This window comes from Phyllostomus discolor, chromosome 14 (genome assembly GCF_004126475.2).
Source record: "Phyllostomus discolor isolate MPI-MPIP mPhyDis1 chromosome 14, mPhyDis1.pri.v3, whole genome shotgun sequence".
Taxonomy (NCBI): Eukaryota; Metazoa; Chordata; class Mammalia; order Chiroptera; family Phyllostomidae; genus Phyllostomus; species Phyllostomus discolor.
Window position 1 is genome coordinate 23,446,173 of NC_040916.2, and position 25,712 is coordinate 23,471,884.

The window sequence follows — 25,712 nt, forward strand, 5'->3', positions numbered from 1 at the left end:
TTTGGCTAGAAAATACATCCGATGAGAACTGCACCCTAATGACACAGGCCCGGAGACAGTTTGGTGAGTGGCCTGCTGCCCCATGCCCAGAGCGCTCTGCAGGGATGTCTCCAAGTAGAAATTAATGTGAATCCTTATTTTAAATTAGTTTACCTAAAGCACAATCCAAAGAAGGAGGATGCCAGGGAGGTTTCTAAGAGACAGTCATTCTAACTTTTAAATGTCCTAAACAGAAATGGGAATAAATAACTGCCCTTTCTTTTCCTTTTTCTACTGGCCTTGACCTGCTGACCATGGGCTGAGTGACAGTGGCCTTGTTTGTGTCAACCCTTGTAGGCTAATCCCCAAACTGGTGCCACAAACAAAGGTCACACCCAATCTTGAGCTTCATGCCTTCTCTCTAACACCTTATTCATTCATTTGAACAGATGTCTGTTGAGCATCTTCTACATGCCGAGCAGGTGGGTGCTCAGAGGAACACAGAGAAACCGTACTTGCAGTCCACCTTCAGGGGACTTTATCTCTGATTTGGGGGATGAAGTCACAAGCACTGGGGAAGCAATGTAGTGACAGAGAAGAGACATTCCGGTAGAGGTGGTGGCCCTCAGAGCAGCAGTGGGCAAGAGGGGGGTCAGAGATGCCACAGTGAGTGTTAGGTTGGAAGTCATGGTCAGCAGGCGCCTCTCTGTCTTACTTGAAGCTCAGCATCCATTTCTCAGCTGCACTGTGACTTGTTGCTCTAACCCCCCTATCCCCTTGTGCTACTGGTGGTGGTGACAAAAACATGTTTTCCTCATCTTTCACTTATATTCCTCTGTGTTCTTGTCTCTTTTTGCCGTGCGGCACACCCTAGGCCTCACCCCATCCACAGACCCCTTAGGCTGATGGCTCCTTCCCCTGCTTTGATCAGCTGGCCCGTCAGCTCCTCATGGGGACCTTTTTCGATCTCCAACCAGAAGTAGCCTTCCCCTCACTGTTCTCCTCCCAGCAGCTGAACCCCTGCTTGATAACACGTGCGAATCTGTAGTTGTTCACACTGCCTCACACTAGAGCGTGCACTTCGTGAGGGCAGGTACCTTTTCTGACCTGTTAACAGTGGCATCCAGCATCTAGCACCAGTGCCTGGCCTACTCCAGGCACCTTTCTGTGAAGGGCGAAACGAACGTGTTAACTGTGCGTAGGGGGAACGCCTGTGGTCCCCACCCTGGTCAGCTCACACTCAGCCGCCAAACCCGGCGGTCCTTTTAGGGCTGCCTTCTCGCAAAGTCTGGGCCCACAGGCGTTCCTGCCATAGAGACCTCCTTCGGTCTTTCTGAGGCACGCAGGCTCCAGGCGCAGGTGGTACCCAGGGCTTGCATGCCCTCTCCTTGCGTACCACTTTGCATCAGTCATTTCACCCGGAGAGAAGGTCAGCCTAGAAGGCAGGCGAACTACGAACGTGCAACAGATCTCTGTTCATCTTAGTAGCACGCAAGGCATCTTTGACCTTGATAATGATGACACACGTGGCATTAGCGACAGTTTAGACGTGACCTAGTACAGTTATTTATGTTCCGAAATTACATGTTTAGCTTCAGGTTGTATTTTGTTCTAGTTAGTCATCTCTAGTCTCTGTGTCTTCTAGCCCCTTTCACTGGCAAAGGGGCTCAGGCAAAAGCCTGGCGAATCCATTCTCTGACGTACGGGAGCATTACAGGCTGTCAGCCCCACCTAAACCTTAATTATATGGTGATTTCCTCTCCAGGGATATGTGACTGTTTTAAATAGTAAGGAAGATGATGCACTAAGGTTACATGAAAAAAATGTTTTTTGGCAAAACACCCCAAAATCCGTGTGGAATAATCATCTTATTCCACTGAATCATGCCCGCTGTTGCTGAGCAGCCCTAAAGGGCTCCTTGTTAGTAGGTGACTCTGTCTGACTGCAATGGGAACCTGTGAGTAATCTATGTGTCACCGAGACGCCCGCCGTGGCCACCGCTTCCAACTCCCTGTCATCTGAAACTTGGCAAGAAGACCTCATCCTGCTCCAATCATAACAGGAAGAAGGCAGGATGGAGGAAAGACCTAACAAGTTTTATTGATGAAAAAGAGGATTGAACTACAAAAGCTAACTAAAGATAGGAACAAGGACTTTCAGTCACTACCTAAATCATTCTTTTCCTTCGCATCTGTTTCTTCACTTGCCTCCAGTGCCAGTCCAAGTGTTCCTCCCTCCACATTCTTGCGTCTTTTCTCAGATGTCCACTATTTTAAACTTTCCCCAACTTCTAAATCACTTTCAAGAAGGGGCGTTGGTGGTAATGTGTTGAGCAGGGAGGAAGAGCACCCTGGGCTGGGCCAGTGTGTGACTCCACCACCCACGTCCCCCGGCCCCTGGGAGGGCTCTCCGTTGCCAGCCTTCTCACTCCCCCTCTCCCTCCACGGCTCCGTGCAGAGGGGCCCGGGGTCCGGTGGTCTGGCTAACTCTCCGGCAGTCAGCACCTTTAAGCAAAGTGTCCTAGGGATACGTGAGAGACTTTGCAAACTCAGGGGACTCGTGAAAAGCATATGGATTTGGTGTGTAGGTAGAAGAGGTAGTCAGATTTTATAAACACAGTGTTGCCATGAACCTGTTAAAGAAAGTAGATGGTAACTGATTTGGGCAAAAGTGGGGATGTGATAATCTGGGGCTTACAAATTTTGCATCTCACCAAAGAGAGAATTACCTCGAAGGAAATCTGCCCCCTTGGAGCTATGCAGACACATTTGGAAGACCCCTGGCAGGGTCCTTCACTTTGTGTCTTTGGCTATTTCCGTGCGAAGGTTTTCTAGGGGTAGCAGGCAAACCTTCCCCCGGATAGCATAGCATGGGCAAACTTCTTTTTCTACTACAGATCCGTTGGTCTGGGGGGAGTCTCCTTGGCTAGACGGTGGTTATGATTTTCTTCCCTGGAGACTTCCCACTTTAGCACCGCCGCCAGCTCCTCCAAAAGCCAACAGGGCACTTAGCTTTGGTGGCCACGGAGCCTGGGAGGTCACCAAGTGGTATCAGTATGCTCAACACCTTGACCTGGGGGAACACATATTTTATATAGAAGATTATCTCTAATTTGTCAGAGGCTACAGATCAGATTTACGTAATAGTGATTTTATTCCCTTTCCCATGTCTGCAGCAATCCAATGTTTATAAAAATTGTTTCATAGAATTTTATTACAAAGACTTTATTTAATGGTGGGGAGAAAAACAAACTCCAGTGAATTAATAGTCAAACAACCTGGGTTCTCACCCTGTCTGGCCCTAAAGAGTCATGGGATTCCCCCCCCGCCCCCCAGTAATGTCATTTCATCTCGAGAATATAACTCTGCCAACCTGGATTTTCATTTCTAGTGCTGTCAAATGGGGCATGGTATTGGACTGTTTCTAATAACTTTTTCTGATTTTAGGTCATAAAATCCTCTTTAAATACTTGACCAATGAATAAATTTGTGCACTCAAAGAGGGATATAGTAAAAAATAATATATTTACCTACTCATTATTTCTAATTTTGGAATATATGGATTTAACAGTGGGTTAAGTAGATATTAGGTAATCCCATGGTTATTTCTGTCATCAAATCTGCAGTGTTCTTGATGTTTGAAATAACATTACCAACTATCTTTGTGGATATCAAGGTTATTTCTATGTTGCATGGGTGCTTATTTTCTTTTAGATAATTTTTAAAGAAAATGTTGAGACTTAGCAGGTATTCAAACAATGGACAAGACAGTACAGATGAAACACTTTTACAAAGTTCTGGAATTTTAAAGTAATCTAACATGTAAAGATGGGGGACATATTCCCCCTAAAATGTCCGTGTGCGCGAGCGTGCACGCGGGTATGGGTGTAGATGTGGGTGTCTGCGTGACTCAGCTCGGAGAACCCTGGGTTGGACTGCAACAGTGCTGCAGTCCAACCCGGGGTAAACATGGGGACTAGAAGCAGATCGAGCTGCCCGCAGGGGAAAAGACCGACCTGTGGTGTTGGGAAACAGTGTGCTTGTCTGGGTGTTCTCTGGAGCCCACTCAGAGTGCTAGGAGGCATCATCAGCACCTAGGCCCGTGCCAGCTGTATCTGGTAACTCACTTTGACACATTAGTTTCTAGGTAGGAGCTCCCAGACAATGGCTCATGGCGTATCAGTGCCAGCTGGACTCAAGTGTCAACACAAAAAAAGTATTTTAAATAGATACTTCAGATGTTTAACATTTAAATAAACCAAGGCCCAGAGTGTAAGGATCCAAGTGAAGCCAGTTGCCAAGCTGTGCTGGTTGGTACAACCAAGTGCTGCATCACTGAGGTCTTAAATGGCAGCACAGTGCAGACATGGAGGAGGAAAAGTGGCCAAAAAGGAAAGGGGGGGCATTAAAGATGGACCACTAAGGATGGTTTTCCGTTAAACTCTGAGTGCTCATACGTTGCCACCATCCCGCTAGGACTGAAGTGATATGCAAGATACTGGAACCATTGTAGTTCACGTCTCAGAGTCCAGAGCAGAGCTGCTGGGTGAGTTTTATGGGTCCATCCACAAAAGCAGCTTCTTGTCAGGCCTGGAAAAACCATGTTGCCAAGGATCCAGTAACAACAGAGTCTAAGCCTGTGAGTTAGAGTCCAAGTGGAGGCCTCCTCCAAGAGGAGAGCATCCAGAAAAACAATTTATTCCCCAGACGGAGAGAGCAAGTCTTAATATCACAGATTAAGAAAAGTTTGGTGGAGAGTCTATCAGACACAGGCCACGGATGTGCTGGGGCGAGTCTGTCTACCATTCGTTTCAACAAAGACATCACAGAGCGGGGCTTCTCCAAGATCATCCCCGTGGGAGCGCAGGACAGGAGGCAGGAAGATGTATGCCCCGGCTTCCCAGAGTCCATCCTGCGTCCCGAGGCTCCTTGAAGGAGACAGCACAGCCGAGAAGGCAGGGTAGCATCCAGTCCCGTATAATGACGGCAGTGACCAAGGGCCAATCCATCAATGACATCTTGCGGACCCTACTTAACCTTTGGATATGATGAATATTTGGTGTGTGTTTTTAGTGGTTTCAAGCCAAACATTAACTACAGCCTAGACATTTTTGAAGCTCAGGAAAAGCACGAGAAACCCATGTTCCCTGCTTTATTCTCAGTGCAGATGGAGGGAACTGAATTCCATTAGTCAGAGACAATGTAATTGAGTTCATAACTTCTGAGGGCTGGGAGCTTGCATTTCTGTGGTGCCTTTCTTCCAGAGATCATAAAACACCTCACATATGCGATTTCATTTATATCCCAAATGTCCTTGTGGAGGACAAAAAGAACACTTAATATCATTTTAACCAAAAAGTATTAATAATGTAATACAGTTCAGCAAAATAAGGGAGGCAACATTTATCTAATTTAACATATGGGGAAACCAGTGTTTAGTAGCATTTTACTTTTCATGAAAATTTTACTTTACTTTTCCCAACTTCTCTAGACCATATTAATTATTCTCTTAACTCTAATCTCCTCAAGTGCTTGAGTTACACAGCTGAGCACGTTGTTTTATGTGGTCATGGTGTCACCTCTGTTTTCTATGTGTTCCTGTCTCAGTAGCGGCTCGGAGGGAGAGAGGCTGGTGGGAATGGGACATGAACTAAGCAGGCGACAGAGCCCTGGAGAGTCCCCTCTCTGTCACTCACCGTCAGCGGACTCACACATCCTTCCTAAGTGCTAGTTTCTTTACTAACAAATGGGAAAAAAAGGCGTAAGTGTTTTATAGGATTGTTGTGAACTACAGATAAGATGATTTGCTAAAACACTATTCATATAAATAAGGCATTATTAGATAATGATTCTAGACTTCTGTTATATAATTTTAATTATGCGGTTATGTAATTGTTATATAATGTCATAGCTCTGTGAAGGCAGAGACAATATTTTGTACCTTTCCTAATACTTTCCTTCCAATGTGACGTTAAGTCGATGTGATTTCCCAAGTAAGTTCTTCACAAATGTTTCTTAGTAAAACAGATAATTTCCGTGTACTTACTATCTGCCAGGACCCAGTGTTGGGTATTTATTTCGTGTTTCACTGTCGTACGAGGCCATGTGGTTACCACCCCTGTGATGCAGATGAAGACACCGAGGCTGAGGCTGAGCAGCCTGGCTGAGGCCTGCAGCCGACGCGGGGCCACTGAGCCCAAATTCTGCAGAGCTTTACTCTTTTGCCTTTCAGAGAGCCAGGGGTTGAGAAGGTGCAGAGGTCGTGACCTTTCCTTCCTAAAACTGTTAAAGAATGAAAGAACTTTTAAGACGTGAATAGGAATTTGTGGGAGCATGTTGGGTATCATTTTAACTCAGATATTGAAATAGGTAACTAGACCAAGTCCTCGATATGATGGAATTGCATTCATGGAATTTTCACGACAGGTGTTCGTTCAGAAAAATGCTTCTGAGCATCTGATTTGGCAAAAAAAATATTGAGACTTGGACTTAACAGCCTGCAAGACATTTCTGTTCTTCTCCGGATCAATGAGTTATCAAGGGCTCCCGGAAGGGCGGGGACACAAATCTGATGATGCACCAGGCTGGCGGGAACAGGAGGGCCGTGTAGATGCAGGGCCTGCCCGACACGCTCAGCCTCGTAGGTCACTGAGCTGCCACAGCCCCGGCTCTCTGGAATCCCCAAGCTGTTTAAAACACTCTTCATGTGGAAGAGCCATGTTATACTGTCTTTGCCTCAAGTGCTATCAGAATGGAATTTAAATTCAGGTGTTTGTCCTTCAGAGGGTGCTTAAATGATAGAACAATGGAAAATACGAGGAAACAAGTCAGAACTTGCTCCCTGTGATGTGAACATGGGCCAGCGCCTCAATGTAAGGAACTGGTTAGTCTCATTAAGAAATTAAGTTGAGCGGTTCTTGTTTTTAGTCCTTTTGTGATGGAGATTACATTTGTTAGCAGAAATGTGCGCCTGCTCTTCACACACACCCAGCTCCATGGGGGGATCTGACAAATGTGTAATTCTCTTTTTTTCAAGATTGTATTTATTTATTTTTACAGAGGGGATGGGAGGGAGAAAGAGAAGGAGAGAAACACTAATGTCTGGTTGCTTATCATGCACCCCCTACCGGGGACCTGGCCTGCAACCCACGCATGTGCTCTAGACTGGGAATTGAACCAGCGACCCTTTGGTTCATAGGCCAGCGCTCAATCCACTGAGCCACCACCAGCCAGGGCCAAATGTGTAATCCTTGAACGCAGCAAGCAAAGCATTTAGCCTGAGTTGACAAGGCCTAGTCAGATGCCCACAGATTAACTGAGTTCATACCCAAGGCTTGTATGAGCCTTTAAACCATGGACTGCAAATGAAGTTGCAATGACAAATCAGTTCGGGTCTTGTCTTGTGTTTTCTTTCCTTTTGTATAACAGGTTTGTTGGACACCTACAGGTGGGGGGGCACGAAAGGGCGGTGGTCTCCACCTTCCCCAGGAGCTCACCATTCAGTGAGAAAACCAGGTATATGAATAAGTAGCTTCCAACAAAATGAGCTAAGTAAAGTAATGAGGGCAAACATTGTAAAATCGTGGCATAAAGGAAGGATCAGTTGTATTTTAATATGGCAGAAAAGAGTCACAGAAAAGGAAGACCTCATTGTACTGGGTCTTGAAGGACAAAATCATATATTTTGACCAGGGGAAAAGATTGTTTGTGATGGATGGAGTAGAGTGATAGAAAGCAGGATGACTTTTTGCTAGGAGGGGGGATTTTCACCGTATGTATTCCTCCCTCCAGCGCTGTAGGAGCACGCCATCCTGCTAATTTTAAAGGTTCGGAGACGTAGATGACTCGAGAACATAGGGCTGCTCAGTGATATGATCTCGACTCTCCTGTGTTGCCACAGCCGAGCATTTGGGAGCTTTGAGAGGAGAGGCAAGACGAAGCCGTGGGGGAAGCAGGGCCAGATGGTGAAGGGCCTCTTACAGCATGCACTTGGACTTCATCCTTGCATGCAGGGGAGTCAGGAATGACTTTTTTCGGTGGGGGCGTGGGTGCTGAGAGCAGTTTTGCCTTTCAGATAGCACCCCAGTAATTGCACGGAGCTTGGTTTTTGGCTGGGCATGAGACAAACTTCAATGCTTAGACTTGGAAGGTCAGTGCTAAAAATGTGGCCCTGCCTGCTACTTTTAATGGTCAGGATGCCTGGGGCCTCTCAGATGCTTCTACTCCCCCGTGGTATCTCTTGTTCATCATCTCCCACTCTCTCCCCTGTCTGGGCCTGTTTTTAACCCTCCCGGTCATCTTTCTTTCAATCTATGAAGTATCTGTGTATCCAGGGAACTAAAGATACAAAGTGCAAACTCAGCACATGGAAAAGGAAACTATGTTTAGTGTATGGGAGAGCTCTGAAGGATGTGCCAAGTGGGTCAAATATGCATCCAAGAAGCCCACGCACCCCTCTGTCCGGAACCTGCAGTTAGTCACCCACCTGCCAAAGGCTCTTGACTGAACTTCCCCGGCGCTGGGGAGCCTCACTTTAACCAACCTGATTCGTAGAAAATGAAAATTTCCAAAAACATAATACTAGCCAGGGCCAAAAACTAACCTTAGGATATTTTTAAATTGCTGACTCTGCTGCTACATTTAAAGTATAATTACCTACATACAAAACCTCCAGAAACGCAGCCATTTGGACTCTGAGCCCAGCTGGTACTTCCCATTGTATTTCCCTGTCGCCTTGTTGCACTCTTACAGGCAGCCATCCCGGCTCGGGTCCAGGCAGCCTGCCGCTCTCAGAGCCTGCAGGCACCCTCATCTCTCCCCGCTGGCCCCCTCCAGCCCCTCCATATAATGTTCCTTTCAGGCTGAAAGTGGGCAGAGCCTCCTGACCTCCTTCCCCAGCCCCACTGCTCTCGGCACAGCTTTCTGTGGACTGACCAGGGTCCCCCTTCGCGGCGTTTCCCCGGGACCGGAGCCCCAGAATGAAATAGAGAAGGAAGGGAGGCCTTTAAAAACTCAAAACCCACCTTGCACGTCAAGGCACTAAACATGGACCTCTTTGAGAGTCTTGTGAAAGAATAAAAATTCTGAGTACAACATAAAAAAAATTGTATTAATGTTTGCTGGAGAAACAGGCAAGCTTTTTCCACCAGAAAAGTCCTTTCTGTAGCAAACTTGGCAGCCGGGCGGCCTTAGCATTTATCTCCTGCACAGAAAGTGCTCTGTCAGGCAAGCTGTGACTAACAATACGCTGAAAAACACACCACAGACTTCCACTGTATTTTATTTGGCACCGAGGAATTATTCCTCAGCACAAAGTATTTGCAACTGGCATCGGTTAAACAAGAAATTACAACCTTTAAAAGCCCTATTTATCATTAGCTGCAAAAGTTCAGACTTCACCGTCAATTACTCTGACAAAGGATTACAGACCATCCACGCCGCGCACAGGATAACAACCGCCTTGGCGGCCAGCGGGCCTCTCTGGAGGGAGGATTAGAAAGCTAACAGCCTGGAGCCCCTTCTCAGGGACCCCCTCCATTCTTCTTTGCCCACCCTCTTCCCCTGTGCAGGCCGACCCGACCCTTCCGTCGCCAGTACCCTCCCTCCGTCCACCTGGGCTCGCTGCGGCTGGGAGGCCGGCAGCTTTCCCCAGGAAGAGGCCCTGGCTGTGAGAGCCGTTGCTTAAGGATCCTTGGCCACGTCCAGTCCGTGGCAACTGTGCCCCCAGTTCTGCTCTGAATGTGTTCTGTGGATGAAAATGGAAATGACAAGATTGATTTCTGAAAGCTGAAGAAATAGTATGGCGTTATTCCTCTCAGCTGCTTCATTTAGAGGCTGAATGGTCAGAAAAAAGTAGTGATTTTAACAAGCCAAAGGCCTCTCCCGTGATTGCAGAACACCCGTCCGGGCCCTGAATGGCGCCTTGTGCTCTGGGAGGAGCCTCTGCGCGCGCCTCCGAGGCCCAGCCCGTCTTTAAGTGGTTTCGGTCCTCCGGAGCAGAGACACAAAGAGGGGCTTTGTTTTCCAGACATTAAAGTAACATTTTAGAAACGTATTTTAAAGTGATCATGTAAGTGATGAGCATGCTCTCTCTCTCTCTCTATATATGTATGTGTGTATGTATACACATATATGTGTATGTATACACATATACATACACACATACATGTATGTGTATGTACATATTTAGCTTTAGCTTTTCAAAGAAGTCAGAGGTCATTATCTGTTTGACTGCCACCTTGTTTCCAGTTAAATTAGTGCGAATGGCCCTGGAGTGTCCCTCAGAGGCCCACAGGTGAATATGATTAGTCTCGTCAACATTTTGGCTTTCCCGACTGTGTACAAACATCTTTCATGAGAACGAAGCAAAATAACAAACCCGTGAATACCACTCCTATGTACCACCTCTGTAGTGTCAGTGAACAATGATGGTGACTCTGGCTGTAGTGTTGGTAAAGACGATAGGGGAGAGAGGTGTTATTAAAAGTTATGTTTTATAAAAGCTTTTTAGTGATATGAAAGAATACTCGTGAATATATATTTCCATATATATGACTGCGAGTTATACACACGGTATATTCTTAACTATATTAAACAAGAGTGGGCAGGGAAAGACCTGAAGGAAGTGAATCAAAGTGGTAGGAGTGTTCGTCTGTGAGGGATGCAAGGACGGAGGATTCTCCCCTCACTGTCTTTTCTAGATGCTTTTCTAACTTTCTCTGATGAGCTTGTCTTACATTATTTCTGAGAACAAAAAATAGAAAATGCACAAGCAAGGAAAAAAATCAAAACTACACTATTGTACTTGGAAGGTGATTTTGAATATGTAAGCTTTCTCCCTTCCAATGCGATAACCCAGTGGGGGGAGACAGGCGTTCCCACTTTCCAAGAAAGTCACTGAAGTTCAGAGAGATCAAGTGACGGGACGGGAACCGAGTTGGCGTGCTATGGCCCAGACCAAGACACAGCCTCTTTCTTGTCTTTTTATCGAATTGATGGGGGCGACACCGGTTAACAAAATCACGCGGGTTTCAGGAAGGCACAGTGTATTGAACTTCTGGGCCTCTGTGCTTTGCCTCCATGCTCGCCGATGAGTGTGCGCATGTGTGTGCATGCCCATGTGCATTCATGCGCTTGTAGGGGGGGTCTATTCACGGAGGAGGCACCCATCTCTCCAAATTGGAGAATGTTCCAGCACATTGGGTCTGCCGGGTTCACAGGGCTATCACTTGTGGGTGACCTCCTCCAGAAGTTACAGGAGCTGGCAAAGCTTTATTTAGCTCTCTTAGGTTCAAAGAATGTGCCAGGCAGATTCTCAGTCCAAAAATAATCTCCTTTTACTGGCGCTCCAAATTAGCTCGTGGAGGAGTGAGCCGAGCTCAATCGGAGCGTGCCCGCCGCCAGGCCCGGGCAGTTTCACAGAGCAGGGGCCGCTCTCTCCCCGCGAGAACTTTACAGCTTCCTTCCTCGGGCGGAGGCTGTGCCGAGATGCAAGGGAAGTCCGAGACGCAGATCTCCCAGAATTCACTTTATTTGACAAAGACTCTCAGTTTAATTCCCCAGTGTGGAACATTTAAAAATTTTATAGGTTTTCCTAGCTTTTAAAGTAATTTGCATTTAAGTAAAGAGATACTAATCTCGGGTGCAAATAGTAAAATGTGCTCTTTGCTCTTTTTTTAACTGGAAAATGTGGATTCCTTAGAGTCACCGGGTGAGGTCATTCTCCTTATAAAGGACTCCTAATAGCTCTGCAAATCCTCGCCACGTCCCTTCGGCCTGCCCACTCCCCTCACGCTCTCTTTTCCTACCCGTTGCCACATGGCACTACGTCTCTCTCCAGGCGCTGCGCGCTGGGAGGCAGGTGACGCAAGGTATGAAACATGAATCTGAGATCCCTCTCGGGGCCTCTTTTTCTGTGACATGTCACCACCAGTCATGGCTAATGACACATTTACCACCACCCCTTGAGCGTGGGAGTAACCCCCGCCGAGTTTTCAGAGCCACAGACAAGCATGTCTTCCTGCCCTGGACCCTGGGGTTTCATGCGTCACTCTGCCCTTGGCCCCTGCCTGCCTGGCGCTCTGGGTGAGCGACCAGAGCAGGGGCGAGCTGTCGGTCCTCTCTGTGTCTCTTTCGTACTGGGTTTTGGACACCACGGCAGCGAGAGGCAACTCAAGTGCCCCAGACTAGAGGCAAGTGTGTCTGTGTTTTATTTCCTGACACTGAACACCTGGGAGGTCCCAGAAAACTCATCCTAGCTCATTGCTCTAGGCTGTGCTGCTACTTCAACGGAGGTTCCAGCAAAGGCCCTGGAGGACAGAGCCAAAAAGAGTACACTCAGAAAGCCAGGGGTGAAAGAGAGGATGGGGTGGGTAGGTCAGGGAAAGAGGGTGTTCATGACTTTTGTACGTCTCTCGTTGACCGAGAAGTGATGTGAACAACTGGGAAGTGTAAGTGATGGGTTGGCATGTCCAAGTGCAGAGAACTCAAGCACAGCCGGCAGAATAAAGGCTTGGTCCTGACTCTGAAGAAGACAAGGCCCGCCTCTGTCCAGCTGTGGCCACGAATGTCACATGTGTGCAGAGTCCCAGGGTGAAAGAATGTCCTCTCAGGATGTGCGAACAGACAGGTGACGTGAGCATCAGATGTATTCCATACAGGTTTTGCTAAAAAGAAGGGGGCGGAGGGAGAGCGGCTGACTGACTGTTAGGTGCGTAGTGTTTATGCAGCATCTCAAGGTGGGCGGTGGCCACCACGGTGCAGGGGTGAGTGAGCTGCAGGTGAACAGCACCGGGTATGCGACTGGAGCTCAGGTTCTCGTCGCTGGTGTGCAACCAGATGGCCGGTCTTGTGCAAATTGCCTCAGTTTCCTCATTTTGCAAATATGAGGTTCCAAAGGACACCCCCTCTAGCCCCTACCAGCTCTAATTGTCCATCAGGTGCAGTTATCACATTGAGTCATTCTAATATCAGATACGGGGCAAATCAGACCCCCAGGGACAACCCGTTGTGTGAACTGGACCCTCCACCTCAAGTTCTTACAACTACATGCGAGGTCAGAGCATCTGGGCGGTGCCCCCAAAGCCAGGATTCTGCCAGTTCCCTAATGTACTGCACGAAGAGGCTGAATGACCAGGTGGAAGGGCTGACGCCTTCAGCTGCCCCTTGGTTCCTGCGGGCATTGTTATGCTTACAGTGAAAAATCCTCAGATGCTATCACACTTTAATGTGTATCTGTGGGACTACATCAAGCACAGCTGTTACTCATTAGACTCCAGGACTACAGGAAAAGGGAACAAAAATGAGTAAAGTTTTATTTACAGTCAGCTTGCATGGTGAAATAGAAGAAGTCCCTGAACCAATAACAAGGTGGGCTTGGCACTAAAAGCATAAATATGCTTTCATAATACAGTGGCAAATATGGCGGGCTCATTTCCCAGATTTTAAGTACTATTCCAAAGTTCTTATTTTCTCCATAAGTCTACACACTCCTCCTAGCTCACGTGACTAGCTTTTGAGTGAGAAAATGCAATTACACGGGGGCTAGGCCTCTCCTAACGGGCATGTGTATCCAGCACGCACATTAGCATACACGTACACAGAATTTCCAGCTACATTTTATAAAGACAACGTCCACCCTGCGAGAGAAGCAGCTGTTCTGTGAGACAGCGCGCTCCCTGTGTGTGAGCATCTCTCGGCCAGCCTGGGTTCCATCTGCCGGGAATGAGGGAGAAGGAATCCCAGATCCCAGGACAGGTTTGAGGCAACCACTGAGAAGCTGTCTTTCAACTCTGAATGCAACGATGCTATAGGCTACTGTGTTTTTCCTAAATTCATTAAAAAATTGACTCAACATTTTTACTGTTTCACGTGTTGGCAGGTACTTGAGCCAACAGAAAAGAGAAACAGAGTGACACGTTAGAAGGTTTGGGGCGCTGACAATGCGATATGTTTGCACCTGGGAGTCGGACACACTCGCACCTGGAAACCAAGTTCAGTGGTAACAGAGTCCTTCAGGGCAGTGACCGTTCTGCTAGAGAACTCCCAGTGCTTTGGAGAGCCAAACCCCGCCTTGTGGAACCTCTGTGTGGTGAGCAACACTGTCCGCACTTCCCATTGGCAGACACAGGAAAATTAGCCATCTGCTGTTTGTGCATAAGATGGACTGATTTCTCCCAACCATTTAACTTGGTGGGCAAAACCCCACCTGAGTTTTTTTTTAATCCTTACCTGACAACATGTTTATTGATTAGAGAGAGAGAGAAAGAGAAATCAATCAGTTGCCTCCCATATGTACCCCAATAAGGGTATTGAACTCGCAACCTAGGTACATGCCCTGAATGGGGATCGAGCCCATAGCCTTTTGGTGTACTGGATGATGCTTTAACCAGCTGAGCCACCCGGCCAGGGCCCACCAGAGTTTTATACTGCTGTAGACTCACTGCTTAGTTACTAACTCCTGCCTTCCTCCAATAACATCATATTTCTGAGAGAATTGATTTTCCTTGATCCCTGGTCTCATCTCCACATTTAGTCCAATTTGGGATTTGAGTTCCTCATCATTTTTCTTCAATTTCCAAGAAATCGCAAGTAACAAATGGCCCCGTCAACCCCGCTGCCCCTCCTCCGTCCTACTACGTGCGGCGTCACATTTCTCATTCCTCTAAGTTTTCCTTTTGCAAGTCTGGCTGATCAGGTTTTACCTGGCCATGCAGATGTTCATGTTGTTTGCGACGGTGAACGTGGGGTTGGGTGGGCGTTGGAGGCAGGGGAAGAGGGGATTGCAGCCCAGCAAGAAAGCCCACTGTTGGTCTCTCCTGGCCTTTCCCAGGCCCCTTCGCAGGGAAGGCAGCTCCACCATATCGAATATCCCGCTTCCTGACAGCTCACCTCCGAGGTCAGCGTGCTCAGGAAATTACGCCACGGCGGACCACGTCCACACCGACCCTAGGTGCGTCCGTATTCCAGCTTTGCCCTCTCACCCCACCTTCTTAATCACATTTGCATGCTGTCTCCACTTTTTTTTTAGTAATATTTAGGACCTTTCTACAGCATATTCTATTTTGCAAGTCATTTATCAATGCTAATTCATCTCTTCTCACCTTTATTCCTTTGAGGGAGAGCCCTGTGATTAGTAATAATAACAAAACCATGGTATTTGGCTTTTCTGTAGCTTCTGTCTCTTGAGAACGCTACAATTATTAACAGCACACAGCGGTGTCCCGGCCCGACCCAGGTCACGGAAGGAGGAGGGAAGAATGCGGTGACTAGCTAAGTGGGGTAAATTGAAGGCTGGGTTGGACCTGAACCAAGATGCCGGTGTTAATATGCCTGGCTATTCAGGAAAAGTTCCAGGATTGCTTAATGATGAAAAGCAATAAGGCTGTCAGAATTCGCCTGGAATATATATGGGATTAGGCCAGCTCCTAAAATTTTCCAAGGTGCCTCAGGGTCAAGGGCTTTCTGCAGAAGGTAAGCCTTTCTGATGATAAAAAAATTCCAATAGCCCCAGATGCAGAAAAATGCAAGATAGATAGGGTGTGGGGGTGGGGAGGGGGAAAGAAAGAGAGAGAAGTTCCATGAAGGTTGTCTATTGGGCCCATTTCAATCCTCAGTAATTGTACATTATAATTTCTTATCTTGAAAAAAATGATTCTACAACTAAGACAAATCTGACTCTTTAATAAGAGAATACTAGTGACCTGATTAAAAAAAGCTTTAATTTTTCATCAAATACATGTAACACAGCAATTTAATACTAATGTTAGGTTATAGTGCTTATGAAAATGTAATGTTATACTTAATAGCAGTGGAAGGTTACCCTTTAACCCCATTCTAGAAAGGCTGCTGAATTCTAATATTTAACTTAATAGTGAATGAAGGAAGGATTGCCAACAGGCTTACTAACCCCATTTATTGGAATTTTTAAGGTTCTTCTCTTGAGTGAAACCTTTCAAATTAAGAATTTAGTCAAAATTGTTGATTAAATTAGGCACACAATGCAATATACAGATCATGTAGCATAGAAATGTACACTTGAAACCTATATGATCCTATTAATCAACATCACTTCAATAAATCTATATTTTTTAAAGATTTTATTTTTAGAGAGAGGGGAAGGGAGAGAGAAGAGAGGGAGAGAAACATCAGTGTGTGGGTGCCTCTCATGTGTCCCCTACTGGGGACCTGGCCTGCAACCCGGGCATGTGCCCCAACCAGGAATCAAACCTGTGACCTTTTGATTTGTAGGCTGACAATCCACTGAGCCACACCAGCCAGGTCTCGATAAATTTATTTAAAGTTATTAAAACTATGGAAAAATAAGGAATAGATTCTTAATTTACAAGGGTTAATGCTAGTGATTAGGAAGGACTTCCTGATCCTGGACAGTCGTTGATATAAATGCATAATCTTTCCTGGAAATGTAAAGCTGAGTAGATCCTACTCCAATCTGGAACTGCCAAGGCAACAATAATGCCTGCATCCTTTACTCTGGTCCTCTGTTGCAGCATCACTTTCCACTTGGCATTATATTCATTTGTGTGCATATCCCATCTAGAGTCCAGAGTCCAGACCCATCGGTGAACTCCACCTTTCTTGGACGACAGGGAAATTTGTGTCTATTAGAGTACTTGACACAATATCGCACACACATGCTGAATAAATGTTGCAATAAAGCAGCCTCCAGGCCCCCACCCCAGCACAAGGTGCCAGAGTCTCCTGATCCTGCTGCTGCTGCTGCTGCTGCTGCTGCTGCGGGAACTCTGCCTGCCACCCAGAGAACAAGGGCTTTAGTTTCCCACTTTACACTGACCCCTTGGGACTATGTTTATCACCCACACAAACATAGGGGAGGAAAAAAAGGGGAGAGAGGAGGAGGAAAAAGAGAGGGGGAAGGAGGGAAGGGAGAGAAGAGGGAAAGAAGGGCAAAGAGGAAAACACCATGACTCCATGTTCCTGAAATAAAAACAAAAACATGCAAAAGGAGGAAGGAAGGGGGGAAGGAAGGGAGGAAGGAAGGAAGGAAGGAAGGAAGGAAGGAAGGAAGGAAGGGAGGGAGAGTTTTCTCGGTGACGTCAGAATCCACTTGAGGGGCAGCTGTATGAAAACTAATTGGTTCTCACGATGTATGTGAGTTTGGCTGATTAAATCTCTCAGCATCCCCTAAAAGACATTACCTTATATTTCATCCCTAGGTTGGCTAATAAACATTTTAACCCAGTTTTTGCTGGCTGGCTAGCACCCAGCCCATCCGCTTTATTTCATGCAGTCATTCCACAAATGCTTTGTGAGCAACAGCTTTCCAGATTCGTGACGGGCGCTAGAAAGACAGCACCCCACACAACACCTCTCACAGTAAGGCCTTACCCTCCTCTCTCCAGAGCCACCGGAACACCAAACCAGCGCTGCCATCCACCCCCCCCCCCCCGATTTGGCGAGCCAGCCCCTCCTCACCGTGTTATCCCCTGTAGACCGTTGGCCTGAACCAGACCATCAGCCCCTTCTCCCGGAAGCCAAGGCTTTGCCGAGGGACAAGCTCTGACGCTCTCACGTCGCCCCTTGTTCCAAGGCCAGGGGCCAGACCTGCGTCCAGCCGGCCTTCTGTCCTCCCCCACTGGGCTCTTAACACTTTCTGAAATGTCCATCTCTCTGAATAGTTTCTAAATATTATTTTATTCATACTCGTCCCAGAGTCACACTGCTAGGACCTCTCGGAAACATGACCAGGTGGCCCATATCTAATCTGGACCCAGTAAAAGCATTGGCATATCTGAAGTCGAATTTATATTACCATTACTCATCATGCAAATTCTTATATATAAGGAGCAGGGAGGAAGTCGAGTTTTGCCAAATGGATATTCTCTCGCATTTTTGCATTCAAGTACACTAGGCTACAAATAGTAACTATTGATTGGGCTTTGGATTATGGCTGCCTATAAATAAAAGCTGAGACCCAACTGGCCTTTCTCATCCATACCACGGGCACTTGAACTGTCCTTGGTGTCAAAGCTACTATTGTAATAATTCCCCTTTTACAGTATATTCTCAGTGACGAATGGCTCTTCATCTTTCACTGTTCAGCTCCAAGTTCATGGCTTCCATTGGCGTGACAACTCTACCCTTTGTGACTCTCCATCGTCTTGCCCTAATCATGACTCCATTCGGGGACCCATGACACGCTGCCGATTTAGGGTTCACAAGTCTGCCTCTTCTAAACCTCAGGCCTGTAGGGGACAGGGACCAGACTTTAAATGACAACCATATTTCTGGGCCTTATTACAGTACTTAGAACCCTAGGTTTCCTGCAAATGTTGAATGAATGGAGGGGATGGGCAGTGGGAGAATGTTATATACAGTGAAATACTAACCAGCAATGGCTAGCAGGAGTTAGAGAACTTCTAGTTGCTCCTGAATTTCCCAAGTGAAATACTATCTGGAATCTGATGAAGACAAGTGTTTCATGCAGGTGATGAACGTCGCCTGCTCTTTCTCAGCCAGATGTCACCACAGCGTCCCCTCTTCGGGTTTGTCTTTTTCTCTCTCTCACACACAGACAATATCACATCTATCTGATCCCTTTGCTCTCCAGCTTTCCACAGGTTCCTCCTCTGGGATGTGATCCAACCTCAGCGCCCCAAGCTCCCTACACCTCACCCCATATCGCCACCTGGTGTCCAAAAGCAAGAAAAGTACCTAGGAAGTGAAAATGGTTTTTTTCTTTATTTTTAAAATAGTTTAGTTACAGTCGACATACAATACTATATTGGTTTCAGGTGTGTGCATAGTGATTAGACACTTACATAACCTATGAAGCGATCACCCCGGTAAGTCCAGTACCCAGCTGGCACCATGTGTCGTTATTTCGATGTGATTGCCTATGTTCCCTATACTGTACTGTACTCCCCGTGACTATTTTATAGCTGCCAATGTGTACTGTTTCCTCCCTTTACCTTTTTAGGCCAATAAATATCAGGACCCTAGAATCATATACTGAAAGTTTTTTTTAATCTCTTGGTTCTTGGCATAGATTTGTGGTCACAAACATGAAGATGAAATGTACAAACCTTCCTCAAAGCACAGCCTTTTTTCCCCCTCACATCTTGGCAATGTCCTCAATCTTCATAGCTTCATGGACCGCCTTCCCCAACAGACTCCATTTTTAAGACCTTTTCTACAACGTTGGCTGAGTAGCTCAGTTGGTTAGAGCGTCATCCTGATACACCAAGGTTGAGGGTTTGATTCCTGGTCAGGGCACCACATACATGCATAAGAATCAACCAATGAATGCACACATAAGTAGAACAACAAATTGATGTTCCTGTCTCTCTCTCTAAAAAAACAACCCACAAAAAGACAAAAAAAACCCACCTTTTCTACCAAATAAACTATGTCTTCCATTTGCATTAAGTAAACTCAGCATTGTCAGCCTGTGGTACCATTCAGTCTCTGACAGCCAGGAATGGCATTACTCATTGGTGCGTTCATCCTGCTCTTTAATGAGTTCCACCTGTGTCCTACGAGCTCCAGCGTCACCCTGCATTAATATCAACTCAATCAAAATGTTTTAAAGTTTCGTTGTCTGCAGACAGTAAATTTATATTTTCATTAGACTTTTGAAATAACAGAAAATTAGGAAGGGCTCCCTATCAAAGCTCTCAAATGACTACATTTGGCTCAGAGTACTGTTCGTCTGGTTTTAAATGTGCTTTTGGCTGTTACTGTATGCCGATGGTCATAGGAGTAAGACCTCAGAGCTGCAAAGCTAGCGAATACTACGGGTTTTACTTTAACTTGAGTCACCACAAGGCCAGCAGAATAGTTTGAGTAGCAAAATCAGCAACAATACAGGGAAGATGCAGGAGGCAGAACGACCTGGATTAGAGACTCTCAGTCCATGGTCCTCAAGGCACAGCCAAAGCTTTCAGGGTTTCAGAACAACACGAGGAGAAAGGAGTGTAACACAGTGAGGTTTTCATGAGGCAAATGCACCCACTTGGTTAATTTGAGACGACAGTCCTTCTATTATTTTGATGCTGTAGTGTCCTTTCTTTTATGAGATGGTATAGTCAGAAAACAGTAGGATGTTTCTTTAAGTATCCTTCCCTGACTACATAAATGAGGGCGCCCAGATTTTTTAAATAAATGTTTCCTAGCAAACACGTGTCTGAAGTCTGGACAGCCCTGAGCATGGCCCTGAGGTTCATTTTGAAGGGCTCACATTGGAAATCCTTGAAACATACCTGACTTTATGTTATCTTTAAGATCAAATTTCAAAACCCAATTACTTTTTCAATTGGATTGGTTAAATAAAGGTAACTTTTAAGAAAAATAGAAAAAAAAATCAGATACCTTAATTTTGCCACAGGAGTAGCCCAGTTCCAGAAATATCTATCAACACTGGGTAACATTACATTTTTCTGACCCGTATTGTACTGTGAGTTTTAGTGTTTCCTTTAATTCCTAATTTACCCTGTTTTCTAGGTCCAAAGTCAGTCGGGGGTTTTAGGTTTTATCTCTCAAGATCTCTAGGTTAATAAATTTAATGATTATTATTAAATTATAATGAATACTTTTTAGAGAGGTATCACAATTAATCTAGAGGTCACTCCACAAGTACATGCTCTGACTTCTCAACCGTATAAGTTCTGCAACATGTTGCTTCTCAAACAAAATAGCCTTTAACTTTAAGCAAAACCTTTTTCTTGCCCCTTCTCTTTTTCCCCCTTCCCTTTCCCTGTCTCTCACCACAAAGCTTTCTGGATTGAGTAGAAGTATTCGGTCACTTGCTCTTTGACCCCAGTGTCTCCCGAGACTATATATTCATTTTAAGAATGAGTCCCTTTAGTTACCTAAAGTGTCCTCAGACTAAATCGCTTCCAGATGTTTACAAATATTTCAGGGATACAGCCATCCAGCTTTTATGGCTGAGTGATAAAGGACTCCACAGTGTCTGGTCCATTGTAAAATAAGGATCAAGCACTTATTAGAAAATAACTTCCACTTGAAATTCACTACACGCCAGGCCCAGGGCTAACCACGTTGGATACATCATCTCACCGAAGGCTCACAGCAACCCTGGGGGGCCGGTCCTGTGACCCCCGTTTTAAAGAAAAGGAAGGCCAGGCTTCCCAGGACAAGCAAGGGGGGAGGGGCAGCTGTGCCAAGCCCACGTTCTCAGTCCCTGGGCCCTGACGCTAACGCAGAGCCCGGCTCTTCAGTGTTGGCTGAGAACAGTCGGGAGAGGAAGGAGCTCACCGACGCCGTGAGGCGCCCCTGAGCATCCGGAGAAACTCCCTCTGAGAGGCTGCACAGGGACGTGTGTGTGCGGTCTCACCCAGGATTACTTCAACGGACTGGAATGTCCCATGCCAGAGTGTTCTCGCCACTGAGAAACCGGCTTTCACACACGGGGTTTGACATTGGCCTGTGTAGTGTTTGTGCTGTTCCTCACTCACAATACTCTCCATGGTCAAGGTGACCTTTTTCTACAGAAAGCTCTTAATAGCACAGAAATCATGCTTTCGTTTAATGGTGCCGTTACTCAGAGGAGAGGCTACTAGTTAGTAATGAGAAAACGTCAATGGCTTGCATCCGGGGCTTGGACGGGGGAGGGTCCAACCAACTCTTGCTTGTTCTGGCTGATGGAAAGGAGCCAGCCCTGACCGTTTCTAGGTGCTCAGTGAACGCCCGTCCCATTCCCCCAAACACAGACAGTCAACAGCCTTCTGTGTTTACGCTGGGAAACTGCCGCACCGTGCCTTTGCTCGCCCTTCCCCGGGAGATAGACGAGTTCTACCTAGGCCGCCTTCCGGGTGACTTTGGATTCCCAAAGGCGTCTGACCGGGGAGTGAGAGAGCGAGGGGGTGTGCGAGTCAGACGCGTCAACTGCAGACTTTGAAAGAATCCACCAAGTGGGACATCCACATGCAGGCAATTAAGAGGTGACTCTGTTTGTTCTGCAAATGTCTCCCATGAAATGAACTGCACGAGCTGCTGCAGCCACAGTCCCCCCATCCCCCTATCCCCCTGCCCCCCTGCCCCTCCCGATGTTAAATGTCATCTGCTCAGGCCACCTCTGCCTCTGTTCTCATCAGAGAGCTACGCCCCTAAGGCTAGAATCCCAGCGAGTGTCAGAAATCGCTGACCTTGGCAAGTCACATTTTCCTTAGTCCTCTCCCCAAGGCACCGCAGAGCTCGCGGACTTTTGACCCTGCTGAAAACCATGGGATCGTTTGAAGGAGGGGTTCTCTTCCTTCCCTTCTGGCCCCCACCCCCACCCCAGCCACGTCACCGCCACCACGGCCCCTCTGAGAGGAAAGCCGGGCTACAAAGCACAGCTTGGCCTGTTTCACCCCCTTGGACTTCGGTCCCCCAAGCCGGCATTTTCTTCCAAGCTGCCATTCTCCACTCACCAGACCGTATTTTTAAAAAATATCTGGAACACGGACTGCAACTTGTTTTTTTGTACCTTTGCTTGACTGAAAGTGTACCAGTTTTTTTTAAATATGTCATGTTGTTTCAAATCATTTTTAAGTGAGTTTAATGGTGGTGAAAGGTGCCAGGTTTTCAGCCCGGACGTGGAGGTCTGTGTTTGTAACTGTCACTGAGTGAAGCAAAGTCAGGTGTGGCCACGGCAGTCCGCAGGCCCCCCCTCCTGCTTGGGAGGGCTCTCGTGGGGCTGGGCAGGTACGCGCCCATGGGATGTTTGCTGGCTTACTGTTCCTGTTGTCATTATCAGCTCACAATATTCTGACTCATAAAAAAAAAGGTCAGGTCTCGCCGAACGGCAGCCTCTTCCACAGAGCCTTTCCTCGTCTCTTCCACTCAGGATGAAAACTCTCCACTCTGAGTCCCCACGGTTGTATTACTACTGTCTTGCAGAGTTTTAAGGCTGTGGTGCTCAGACCTCAAACATCCTTTTTCTGTATTGTACCCCGCCCGGCCTCTGAGATAAAAAGACAACTGGGAAGGCAATGTTGTTCCACTCTACAGACAGGGGCCAGAGGCCAGGGCGGCACACACAGGCAGAAATAGGTACTGAATGGAAAGCCGTGGGGTTCTGATTCTGAATTCCAGCTTCTTTTATTCTCCATCTGTGAGAACAACTGTTTTTTAAATGTCCTAGTCTGGGTCCCAGCACTGTGATCCCCAAACCAGCTTCCCCTCAAACACGTCCGCACGGCTCCCCTGGCTTGGCTTGGCTGCTGTGCTGCGCCCCAGTCCACAGCTGCTCCAGGTGGGAGTCGCGCTGCGACAGGCCCCCCAAGCCTGAGCCGACCTTGACGGGCCGCACCGCCTCTGTGTCCCCTCAGTCAGGACGTGCTGTGAGCTGGTGGCTCCAGCCACAGCTGGTGTAAACCGGTTTATCCTGGTCCTGACCCGATTCCTCTGCGCTTTTTTCAGATCCTTAAAGAAGACATCAGTGGAAGCTCAGAAGAAGAGAGAAGTAAGCCTGATAAAACCTCAAGTAAGTCCTATTATAGAGCCAGTGTTTCAGCTTCAGGGAGAACATTGAATAAATTCCCTGTGCTAAGAAAGTGATAAACTGATTGCCTCTGACTTGGCGTATGACAGTCAGGAGACTGTCCTCTTGGTCCAAGATTTGGTTTATATGAAGTCCAGTTTTTCTTGTGGAATACTGAAGTTTTCTGTATGATCTGCTTAATCAGTTGCATAATTCTCAGTGTATGCTGACTCTCAATTGTCACTCGCCACATCACTTGAACTATCATGGAAAATGTTGGAAGGTTAGATGAGCCAGTAAGGAATTTCTTAACTCTTACGGTACCTCAAGCTTCAGGAATTTGGGGCTTGAAATCTCCTTTAAAAGCAAGAGGTACCTATTCAAAGAGTTTCCTGATAGTTGTCCAACTAGTGGCTTCTCACAGGTTAGAAATTCTTCCTGCAGCCTGGAATCCCCTTTGGGTCACAGAAAGTTACCCCTGGGAGGAGCTACAAGGACAGGCCTGACCCAGCTCCCGTGAGACAGAGGGGTGGCAGAAGGGAAGACGGGATGGGTTGAGGTCACTGTTACCATTTTGAGCTGGTCCCACCTGTAGCTTGAGGCACCACTGATGACAGGCTGGGAGGGTCAATGATCTCAGAATCGGGCATGTTGAAATCACTTCGAAGGGGGGCTCTGTGTGGGCCGGATTGGACTCCTGTCACCAATTCCGTGATTGGCTCTTTGTGCTGCTTTGGCGTCCTCTAGCACGTGTGGCACGCGCTGTAAACAGTGTTTGTTCATCCAGTGGCCGGTGGTCGGTAAAACGTTCTCATTTCAGCTCATTAGAGGTTTGATGACTATTTCATTGCTTGGCCGTGTCCTACAGACGCACAGATAGGAGGTGCTGTGACCTGGGGAACAGACTGTCACCGCTCGAGGCCTCTCAGTCACCCAAGTCTTCACAGAGCTGAATTGTGGTTGGTAGCAATGCTGCCTTCTGATGTTTTGCTAAATTACAAAGAGGCCACTTTTGCAGAACTTAAAACAGAGCCATTCCTTTCTGGGCAAATTATAGGCAGTACCTGAATTACAGGCTCTATCTTCTCAAATAACAAACTCCAGGAAAAAAATTGCTCCCATTCACACCCCGCTATATCCACCCCGCTCCCTCTCCTCTATGGCAGCTGCTTCCAGGGACCGGGACAGGCATGGAGAGGCTGTGAGTTTGAGAGAAAACCTGGGCATGGGAGCCTGAAGGAGATGAGGCCCAGAAGACTCAGGGTCCTGGGCTGGCCCTCCAGGCTAGGCCTTTTCCTCTCGTAGCCCAGCGGGCTCCTCCCCTCGGCCATCTGGGCCCTTAGAATATAAGTGCAGCTCCGCCCTGGGACCTGCAAGGTCCCTGTCGCCGGGCCTCTCTTACCTCATCTCCCAAACTGCTATCTTCCAGCTGCACTGCCCTTCTCTCTTGGACACAGCATCTTTGTTCCTGCCCCAGGGCCTTTGCACTTGCTGCTCTTGCTGCTGCCTAGAGAGGCCCTGGCCCTGTGCTCCTTCTTTGCATTCGTATCCCTGCTCAAAGGAGCCTGTTTCATTTCCCAGCTGGAACTCGTCATTGTTCCTCATTGAACTGTCTATCGAGTTGTTGGTATTTTTTCTCATCGATGGTCTCTCTTTCCCAGAGAACGGAGGGTTGGTGGGAAGAAGCCATTGGTGTTTGCACAGAAGCAAGGGTAGTAGCTGGCACACAGGTACTCGGTGCCTATTTGTCAAATGTGAAGAAATGAGTGAGAGAAAGGGAGCGGGATGGGGTCTGTTCCTGATCAGAATGGACTTAGACCTAAGTCTCCAACTGTGTGGTATCAGCCAATCCCAGAAGGGGGGCCGTGGGGGCCCAGGGTTATTGAGTGTTTGCCCAGGTGATGGCTGTCCTGCACCCTGTTTTCTACTCAGCTCTTGTTCTTGGCACTCGTCTTCCTCCCTGGGACCTCTAGGAAGTGGGCTGAGAAGGATGCTTAAGGCACCAGAACCTCTGGCATCCCTGAAAAACCACACCACGTGGCCATGCCACAAAGGGACGTGAGAACACGCGGGAGGAGTGCCAGGTGGCCGGGGGTGGGCGTTGAAGAAGGCTCTCAGGAGACCGAGTTCGTCTGGTTCTCAGTGTCCCCAGCCCTGGCCCTGTGCTAATGAAGGGGGCAACACACCCCTGCTCTCCTCACGGCCGAGCCACCAAAGCCACTCTGGGCTGTAGCACTCGGGCCACCTCCACTGTCACCAGAGTTCATGTA

The 25,712-nt window shown here is 47.3% G+C and overlaps 1 protein-coding gene and 1 long non-coding RNA gene across 5 annotated transcripts in view; one reads left to right on the forward strand and one right to left on the reverse strand.

The window, feature by feature from the left end:
• Window positions 1-25,712, forward strand: part of LOC118498176 — a 161,841-nt gene that overhangs the window by 59,031 nt on the left and 77,098 nt on the right. The window contains exon 2 of the long non-coding RNA XR_004900693.1: window positions 23,382-23,424. This is a non-coding gene — a long non-coding RNA (uncharacterized LOC118498176). The remainder of the gene's footprint in view (window positions 1-23,381; window positions 23,425-25,712) is intronic.
• Window positions 1-25,712, reverse strand: part of PRRX1 (paired related homeobox 1) — a 70,724-nt gene that overhangs the window by 27,261 nt on the left and 17,751 nt on the right. The window lies entirely within an intron of this gene.